A 10,850-nucleotide genomic window follows, 5' to 3' on the forward strand; every position below is an offset into this window, starting at 1 on the left:
GTTTTAACTTTGCACAAGTATTCTTTTGTACACTAGAGAAAGTAACGAGATAGTAAAGAGAGACATTGAGAGATTGAGAGAAAGAGAAAGATAGAGAGGAAGAGAAAGAGAGAGATTGAGAGAAAGTGAGAGAGAGAAAGAGAGTGAAAAGAGAGAGAAAGAGAGAGAAAGAGAAAGATTTACAGAAAAAGAGAGAACGAGAGAGAGACATTTAGAGAGAAAGAGAGAAAACGAGAGAAAGAGAGAGACTGAGAGAAAGAGAGAGAAAGAGAGAGATTGAGAGAAAGAGAGAGAAAGAGAGAAATTTAGAGAAAGGGAGAGAAAAAAGAGAGAAAAAGAAAAAGAGAGGAAAAATTTCTAGTCAAATAGTAACAAAATCAAATCTAATAGTAACATTTTCAAAAGTAACACTTTAGTGAACTGTCAAATAAAGAAATTAATTAGTAACATTTCCATCAATGGGATCAAATAGAAACTTATTTACAAAGATATCAAAATGTTAAATGTTTTAAGAAAGAGTTCAAACTGTAACAATTCACGTCAAAGAGTACAATATTTTCACGTCAATCAGTAACATTTTCATTTGAAATAGTGAATTGTCGATCATAAAGTACCATGTCAAGTCAAAACTAAATAAATCAAGTTGAATAGTAACATTTTCTAGCCAAAATTATTTTTTTTTTAATAAAAAAAGTTAAAAAGAAAATATTTAAAATAAATTTATAGTTAGATTTTCAGTATGTAGCATTGTCAGATTAGAAATGAATTAGTTAATTTTTATACATAGAAGTCACATATTCAGATGTTTAAAGGTGTAAATTCATTTTTTTTTAAACAAAGAGATAAAATCTACGATTTTCAAAATAAGTCAAGCTTGGATTCAATAAAAAAATTGAATTAATAAATATTCTGAACTTTTTTAAAACGAGTCTCTACATTTTAGAAACACAGAGAGAACATCAAGATTTTATTCGTTTAATTCTGACTCGAATCACACTTCTGTGAATAATTACTGCAATATTTGAAATGGTTTAGAGAGTTACATTCAATTCCTAATCATTTCGAATCCATGAATTACTATGTGCTTTTTTTTTTCTTGAAAGGAGAAAAGAAAAAGGAACTTATAGGGAGAATATTCAGGAGACTTGACCCAGACTCAAACAAGAAATTTTAGATTTATGAAATTCTTAAGAGCCAAATAAAATATAATCACAACAATCTCTTTACGAGAAGAACTATCTTTATCTAGCCAGGTTTTTTTAAATGCAAGAATAACTAGCCAACTATTTTGTCGCAAGAGTAACTTTCTTTATCTAGCCAGCTTTTGTTTTATACAAGAACTAGACATATGTTACCCGCGACCCGCGGGTCTTTATTTGCGCATTACTGTTGATATAGTCACTGAGAGTGTTTTGTAAACAATTAAACGAAATAATAATGTAATAAGTAAAGCGAATGTGTCAATGTAAAAATTGTGTGAATGAAGCTATCAAATCAAAATAGCTAATAGGCTTAAATCTTTTTTTTTTTCAAATTAAAACATTTGCTTGTAGGCCTACATATATTTCATTAAAATTTGAGATGAATAGACTAAATTTTATATGTTCATGTGTATAAAGTATAAAGTATATATTGAGGTAGACATAGATCTAAATCTACACTAATCTAGAGTTAAACATTGGCTTTTATAGAGTTCATTCTGTGCTGTGCATGCGTGACCTTTTTTCATGAATGAATATAGGCCTATCTCATCACGGCTACGCAGCTTTAGCGAACAGCGAACGAATGTATTAAAATGCTTTAGAAAAACAAATTTGAATGTTAATTTGATTAAAATATGAAATGAATGGACAATAATTAGTATATTTATGTGTTAAAGCACAAAACTATCTTTGCGAAAAGAAGTTTTATCATCTTAGAGTTCAATAAGAGTTTTAGACCTAGGCCTAGGAATAGACTCAGTAGAGAGATGTGTTAATGTGTAACCATTGGTAATGTCTAATAAAATAATGTTCGCCAGGAAATCTGTAGTCACAGATATCAGGAACTAATTTATGTAAAAAATGCTTTTGAATAATCTAGTGGATTGGATTTAGATGTATGTTAAACTTAGCTAATAATCCTTTCACGTAATTTCTCTTTCGTTACGAAAATAAAATTAGTTTTGCGAAAATGGGTTTACCCGAGGTCGATACATTCTTATCTATTAAAAACGAAAAGAGCGATAGCTTTGTTAAATGAATGGGATTATAAAGTGAACAATTAAACGAAATAATTTTTAGTACGCGATTCATGAATGAATATAGATCTAGGCCTATCTCAACTCGGCTTCATGGCTTTCGTAAATGTATGTAGCTTTAGAAAACCAAATTGGAATGTTTATTTGATCAAAATAAAAAGTGAATGAACTTTAATTAATATGTTTATGTGTTAAAGTATAAAACTATCTGTGCGAAGAGAAGTTTTATCATCTTAGTGTTGAATTAGAGTTTTAGATCTAGGGATGGGATTATAAAGTAACAATTAAACGAAATAATTTTTTGTACGCGATTCATGAATGAATATAGATCTAGGCCTATCTCAACTCGGCTTCATGGCTTTCGTAAATGTATGTAGCTTTAGAAAACCAAATTGGAATGTTTATTTGATCAAAATAAAAAGTGAATGAACTTTAATTAATATGTTTATGTGTTAAAGTATAAAACTATCTGTGCGAAGAGAAGTTTTATCATCTTAGTGTTGAATTAGAGTTTTAGATCTAGGGATGGGATTATAAAGTAACAATTAAACGAAATAATTTTTTGTACGCGATTCATGAATGAATATAGATCTAGGCCTATCTCAACTCGGCTTCGCAGCTTTTGTAAACGAATGTAGCTTTAGAAAATCAAATTTGAATGTTTATTTGATCAAAATATGAAATGAATGGACTTTAATTAATATGTTAATGTATTAAAGTATAAAACTATCTGTGCGAAGAGAAGTTCTATCATCTTAGAGTTGAATTAGAGTTTTAGATCTAGGGATGGGATTATAAAGTAAACAATTAAACGAATTAATATTTAGTACGCGATTCATTACGGTATTGTCTAATGAAAGAATGTTCGTCAGGAAATCTGTAATCACAGATATAAGAAACTAATTAATGTAAAAAATGCTTTTGAAACACAAATTTGAAGGTTAATTTTATTATATAATGAAATCAATGGATCTTCTTTTGTCTTTTCATGTGTCAAAGTAAAAAACTATCTGCGCAAAGTGTATTTCTTAAAATTAGATCTAGGTCTAAATCCTTTCTATCTTTTCTAATGTCAACATTGTAGACATGGCCTAGATCCATAAAATACTATAGCTGTAATAGAGTCGGACAACATTATTTTTTTTTAGTAGTGAGTTCGAAATCCGCGTATAAACACCGGAAGTAGTATTCCATTTTTCATATAAAACCTGCATAAGTCCATAAACGTTGGTATTTTGAATTTCATAGTAAAATTACATTTTTATTTTTTTTTTGTACAAAATTTGTGCTCAATGTGCTCTAGAATGTTAATATTTTCAAATGGCATGTCCCGATTATTCCAGTGTTGACTTGTTTTTATTAAAATGAAGATCAAATGACTGCATATTTTTGTTTTTATGTTTGTCAATTGAAATAATCCGTGTTTCATCCTTTTTAAAAGAGGCTCATCTGGGTAATTACTTAAAGATTCGTAATTGATAACTTAGAAGCATATTTTCAATCAGATTTAATTAGAAAAACGTCTTCGAGTGAAGTCCTCTCGATTCACTCAAATATGTGACCAATTATCGATAGTTGACATTTTTTAGCACTGAACACTATATTTTTGGACAAGTTGGCAGAAACAAAATTATCCATGAAAACAAGAGCTTTGCTAAAACATATATACATCCATCACTGTCAGTACGTATTTAAATCCATCTCAATCGGACCCCTATTTATAACCATCTATGATTTGAATAATTTCTTTTTAAAAGCAATTGATTAATCTAAATATAAAATTAATTATTTTTACATAAGGTTAAATAATTTTCTAATTATTCCAATTCAATACAATATATGATTTAATGTAATCTATACAATTTTAAAAAATTCTTAGTTATCTTTTAAATAAGTTTGTACCACTAGTCATTGGTAATGTTCATAGAATTTAAGCTTTGTTTGCATCATATAATTATCAACTACTCTAGTTAGGTTATTATTATTTCACTATAATTTTTTTTTACTATTATTATTATTATATTTTATTACTATTAATTTTAAGATTTTTTGATTAAAATATTATATAGCTATTATTGTTAAATACAAAAATATAAGAAATTGAATTACATTTTTAAAGGCAATACTAAGGTTTGTTTTTCACATTTAGGTGAAACATCAAGGACACTTTACACTGCATTAAAAATTGCTAGATGCACCAGAGTTTCTATTTAACTCTCAGATTAATGCTTTTAGTTGTCCTCTAAATTAATTATCAAATCATGATATCTCTACTGTTAGTAAACTCCACTCAATTTTTAAATCAAACTATACCTAAGTCTACACTGGGCATATTAATGAGTTTCTCATTACAAAGGGATTTATCAGGCCCATTAGTATGTATAAAAAAATGTGCTTCACCACAATACTTGGGCTGAAAGAATCTTAGGTTTTTTAATTTATTATCATGAAAAGCACCAAATGCTAAAATGGCTATTTTTAGATGGTAAGACAAAAGTCAATGGCAACAACGCTTGCATTATCTTTGCACTAAAAAAGAAATGAGCAAGAGATAAATTTTCTTTTTGTTTACCAAGAAAAAGATGTGGGGAAATTATTATGGATTAATTAATTTAGTGTGGGCAGATGAGCAAGAAATGAAATGGCAAATGAAATAAAAGCTGCTTTGAAAGATGTTGGTGTGCCTATTCTTAAAGAAAATATATTGTTTACAACAGCAAATAATCTAAGAATCTGTGAGATTACCCATAGCCTATTAGAAAAATTATGGAATTATGGATGATGTTGAGATTATAATTATTCTTTAATTGTGATACTATTTTACATTTCCTTAAATGTATTTTAATTTTATTTGATTGATTTGCTGATGTCTGTTATGATTGTAAATATGCTATTTTATTTCCCAAAAAACAACGACAAACATTTGTTGCAATAAAAAAAATCTATTTTGATTAATAATCAACCCATAAAATAGAATATCTAGACATTTTCTTATATAAAATCATGCATTAGGTATTAATATTTAGAATGCATCTATTCTTTTCATAATATTAATTATGTTCTTCATTAACTTGTGTTGCAAATTTGATATAGATTTAAAAATAATTTACTTCATTCTTCAAAAATTACTTAAAATCAAAGCATTACTTTTCAATTTTTTAAATAATATTTTCAGCATAATAATTAATTCATACTTTAAAAGTATAGATACCAGACACTTAAATAAAAAAAAAAATTCTCTTTCAAGATTTAAATCTTTCAAAATGAATTTTTAACAAACATAAGTACTTTTCAATTACAAATAGTGTTTTACTATATATTCATTAAGAGTACACTTATATTTCTTTAAATAATAATTATTAATCCTATCAATACATTCAAAATTGATTCAATGTTACATGCAATAAAGAGAAACTCAAAACAAAATTAGAAAAAAATTGAGGATCATTCTTGTCACAAAATTAGATAAATTGGCAGCACAAACAAAAAAAATACTCTTGACCTATTTCCCAGTTTGATTCAACTTCCGGTAGTGAACAGAAATGACATGGATCTAAAAAATCAAGACTTTCCCCCTCTCAAATAAAAATTAATATCTCCCCTTCCACTTGTCATACAATGATAAATTTAATATGGTTGGAAATATTTTTTCAAGCCCTATTCAACCATATAGGTTTTATTAGTATATTGTGAGTTTGAATTTTTTATCGAACTACCTATTTTTAGGGTCTTACGTTTGTTTTAGGGCTACAATACATACACTAAGGTCTAAGTTGGTACCCAAGAAACATTCCTGCCAAGTTTTATCAAGATTGGTCAAGCGGTTTTGATGTCTATAAGTAGTGAGTTCGAAATCCGCGTATAAACACCGGAAGTAGTATTCCATTTTTCATATAAAACCTGCATAGGTCCATAAACGTTGGTATTTTGAATTTCATAGTAAAATTACATTTTTATTTTTTTTTGTACAAAATTTGTGCTCAATGTGCTCTAGAATGTTAATATTTTCAAATGGCATGTCCCGATTATTCCAGTGTTGGCTTGTTTTTATTAAAATGAAGATCAAATGACTGCATATTTTTGTTTTTATGTTTGTCAATTGAAATAATCCGTGTTTCATCCTTTTTAAAAGAGGCTCATCTGGGTAATTACTTAAAGATTCGTAATTGATAACTTAGAAGCATATTTTCAATCAGATTTAATTAGAAAAACGTCTTCGAGTGAAGTCCTCTCGATTCACTCAAATATGTGACCAATTATCGATAGTTGACATTTTTCAGCACTGAACAATATATTTTTGGACAAGTTGGCAGAAACAAAATTATCCATGAAAACAAGAGCTTTGCTAAAACATATATACATCCATCACTGTCAGTACGTATTTAAATCCATCTCAATCGGCCCCCTATTTATAACCATCTATGATTTGAATAATTTCTTTTTAAAAGCAATTGATTAATCTAAATATAAAATTAATTATTTTTACATAAGGTTAAATAATTTTCTAATTATTCCAATTCAATACAATATATGATTTAATGTAATCTATACAATTTTAAAAAATTCTTAGTTATCTTTTAAATAAGTTTGTACCACTAGTCATTGGTAATGTTCATAGAATTTAAGCTTTGTTTGCATCATATAATTATCAACTACTCTAGTTAGGTTATTATTATTTCACTATAATTTTTTTTTACTATTATTATTATTATATTTTATTACTATTAATTTTAAGATTTTTTGATTAAAATATATATATATATATTATTGTTAAATACAAAAATATAAGAAATTGAATTACATTTTTAAAGGCAATACTAAGGTTTGTTTTTCACATTTAGGTGAAACATCAAGGACACTTTACACTGCATTAAAAATTGCTAGATGCACCAGAGTTTCTATTTAACTCTCAGATTAATGCTTTTAGTTGTCCTCTAAATTAATTATCAAATCATGATATCTCTACTGTTAGTAAACTCCACTCAATTTTTAAATCAAACTATACCTCAGTCTACACTGGGCATATTAATGAGTTTCTCATTACAAAGGGATTTATCAGGCCCATTAGTATGCATAAAAAAATGTGCTTCACCACAATACTTGGGCTGAAAGAATCTTAGGTTTTTTAATTTATTATCATGAAAAGCACCAAATGCTAAAATGGCTATTTTTAGATGGTAAGACAAAAGTCAATGGCAACAACGCTTGCATTATCTTTGCACTAAAAAAGAGATGAGCAAGAGATAAATTTTCTTTTTGTTTACCAAGAAAAAGATGTGGGGAAATTATTATGGATTAATTAATTTAGTGTGGACAGATGAGCAAGAAATGAAATGGCAAATGAAATAAAAGCTGCTTTGAAAGATGTTGGTGTGCCTATTCTTAAAGAAAATATATTGTTTACAACAGCAAATAATCTAAGAATCTGTGAGATTACCCATAGCCTATTAGAAAAATTATGGAATTATGGATGATGTTGAGATTATAATTATTCTTTAATTGTGATACTATTTTACATTTCCTTAAATGTATTTTAATTTTATTTGATTGATTTGCTGATGTCTGTTATGATTGTAAATATGCTATTTTATTTCCAAAAAAACAACAACAAACATTTGTTGCAATAAAAAAAATCTATTTTGATTAATAATCAACCCATAAAATAGAATATCTAGACATTTTCTTATATAAAATCATGCATTAGGTATTAATATTTAGAATGCATCTATTCTTTTCATAATATTAATTATGTTCTTCATTAACTTGTGTTGCAGATTTGATATAGATTTAAAAATTATTTACTTCATTCTTCAAAAATTACTTAAAATCAAAGCATTACTTTTCAATTTTTTAAATAATATTTTCAGCATAATAATTAATTCATACTTTAAAAGTATAGATACCAGACACTTAAATAAAAAAAAAATTCTCTTTCAAGATTTAAATCTTTCAAAATGAATTTTTAACAAATATAAGTACTTTTCAATTACAAATAGTGTTTTACTATATATTCATTAAGAGTACACTTATATTTCTTTAAATAATAATTATTAATCCTATCAATACATTCAAAATTGATTCAATGTTACATGCAATAAAGAGAAACTCAAAACAAAATTAGAAAAAAATTGAGGATCATTCTTGTCACAAAATTAGATAAATTGGCAGCACAAACAAAAAAATACTCTTGACCTATTTCCCAGTTTGATTCAACTTCCGGTAGTGAACAGAAATGACATGGATCTAAAAAATCAAGACTTTCCCCCTCTCAAATAAAAATTAATATCTCCCCTTCCACTTGTCATACAATGATAAATTTAATATGGTTGGAAATATTTTTTCAATCCCTATTCAACCATATAGGTTTTATTAGTATATTGTGAGTTTGAATTTTTTATCGAACTACCTACTATAAGTAACATACATACATACCCCTCACATTCTACTTTATAATATAGATAACAAACTTTATCTGCCCAGCTTTTTTTTACAGAAGTAACTATCTATATCTAACCAGCTTTTTTGTCGCACAATATTCTAATAACTGAAGGGAGGCAACTCAACGAGACATAGACATTTATTTACATGGAGACATGACAAACACAAAGGGCATCTGCCTTGAGTACAGCATCTCCATATTGGCTATCTACTTGGGCGGAAATCGTTTGTCTCCTAATGTCAACATCCGACTTGTTTAGTCACAGATAGTGCGCACCTTCTTTCTGCACTAGCTTGGATGGCGGTGCGCATGGCAAAGTCATAACAATATCTATTTATATTTTGCGATCATTTTATTTTTGGCTGCAACTATCTTTATCTATCTAGCTATTTTGCGCAGGAATAATTATCTTTATCTAGCAAGCTATTTTGTCGCAAGAAGAACTATCTTTATGAAAGAAGAACTATCTTTATCTAGACAGCTTTTTTTGTTGCAAGAATAAAACAAAAAGTTGCCATTAAAGTTATTCCCCTTTGCGTGCATGTTAAGACATTTTACTATTGTGTATAACGTCACGTCTTGTGTTGAACGTGATAGAGAGATAGTTCAATTCAGCACCAGGGGATATTTTGTTATTCCTGTGTACTTATAATGAGCTAAATTAACAACTTACGTCAGGAGGACAATGGACCAGTCTGGACCGGCACCTAACAGAGATGGTCATACTGAGTCTTATCTTTTTATATTGTTAGAGTTACATCGCTTTGGGTTGACGTAGCACATCGAAAGCGTCACGTGACGAGATGTTCTGTCATTGATCAAACTTTTTTTGTGTGTTCTCTCTGGACTCAGTGTTACGTTAGTAAATGTTTCACACGTACAGCAAACAAACAGATGACTTCGATTTTTGGAAGCAATGCAGTGGCGGAGACGTGACGGAAAAAGTGAAGGAGACGCTTTGGCTGCGTTTTCACCAGAGCTACAAAAATTACCAAAGTAACAAGCAAAATATTAAAAAGTATTAAAAAAAACAACAAAGCTTATCAAAAGGGGAAGAACTCCGCCCTTTAAATATATTTATCAATAATGTACAAGTTATTTCACTTATTCGATATCAAACAAAATAATTAATTATCAATAATTAATTGACTATTTTGGGCATTTTTAAAAATAATTTAAATAATTTTTCAAAGCATTAATTTGATCGGAGAATGCTTGAGGGAGAAAAAGCATTAACAATCCTCTAAGGGGACTAAACGCAACAAATTTAGCCATATTTGTGAATATTGAATGATTAGTTTCTCTTGTTGGTATGAAACAAAATAATTAATTACCGGTAATTAATTGTCTAATTGGTTACTTTTTTATTGGTTCATTACTTGTCTACGCCAGTGAATAATTGTGCAAAGTTTTAGCTTGATCCGAGAATGGTTGTGGGAGAAATAACGTGTACACACCTTTTACCAGACAGACAGACAGACAGAATGAGTTGATGTAAGCTTAGTAAAAAAAAAAACTAGAAAAGAAAATGATGTTTAGTTACTTTACTCTACCTCCGCTTTTGTTTGGAGATGTGTCGCAGTGACGTGATGTCCACGTTCTGCTGCTAGAGGCTTGGAATCTCCTTATTGAAGATGTAAATGTTTCCTGGGACTATTTTTTGTTGTTTTTTTTTGTATTCTCAGAATCTGATTCAGTACTCTCCACGATGGAAGAGGTAGCTAAACAAGATGTATTATCCGTGCCAGTGTCTCTCAGTCTCTTGTATCTTCCCTGTATGATATAATGTCTGTCTCTCAGTCTCTTGTATCTTCCCTGTATGATATAATGCCTGTCTCTCAGTCTTTTGTATCTTCCCAGTATGAGTTCATGTCTCTCAGTCTCTTGTATCTTCCCTGTATGATATAATGCCTGTCTCTCAGTCTTTTGTATCTTCCCTGTATGAGTTCATGTCTCTCAGTCTTTTGTATCTTCCCTGTATGATATAATGCCTGTCTCTCAGTCTCTTGTATCTTCCCTGTATGATATAGTATGATATAGTGCCTATCTCTTAGCTGCTTTCGTTCTCAATTAAACATATTAAATAGCAAGTTAATTGTTTTATTTGATAAAAACTTAAAATGAAAATTTGTTTGTTTTTTAAATATGAAATATTTACTTTGACTCTAATTT

At 28.6% G+C, this 10,850-nt stretch overlaps 1 protein-coding gene across 1 annotated transcript in view; it reads right to left on the reverse strand.

The window, feature by feature from the left end:
* The window catches only part of LOC106060391 (zinc carboxypeptidase-like), a 30,912-nt gene extending 21,468 nt beyond the window's left edge, over nucleotides 1-9,444 (reverse strand). The window contains exon 1 of the mRNA XM_056011396.1: nucleotides 9,352-9,444. The gene's annotated coding sequence lies outside the window, so the exon portion shown is untranslated. The remainder of the gene's footprint in view (nucleotides 1-9,351) is intronic.
* Between the last annotated feature and the right edge of the window lie 1,406 nt (nucleotides 9,445-10,850).

This window comes from Biomphalaria glabrata, chromosome 14 (genome assembly GCF_947242115.1).
Source record: "Biomphalaria glabrata chromosome 14, xgBioGlab47.1, whole genome shotgun sequence".
NCBI classification, from domain to species: domain Eukaryota; kingdom Metazoa; phylum Mollusca; class Gastropoda; family Planorbidae; genus Biomphalaria; species Biomphalaria glabrata.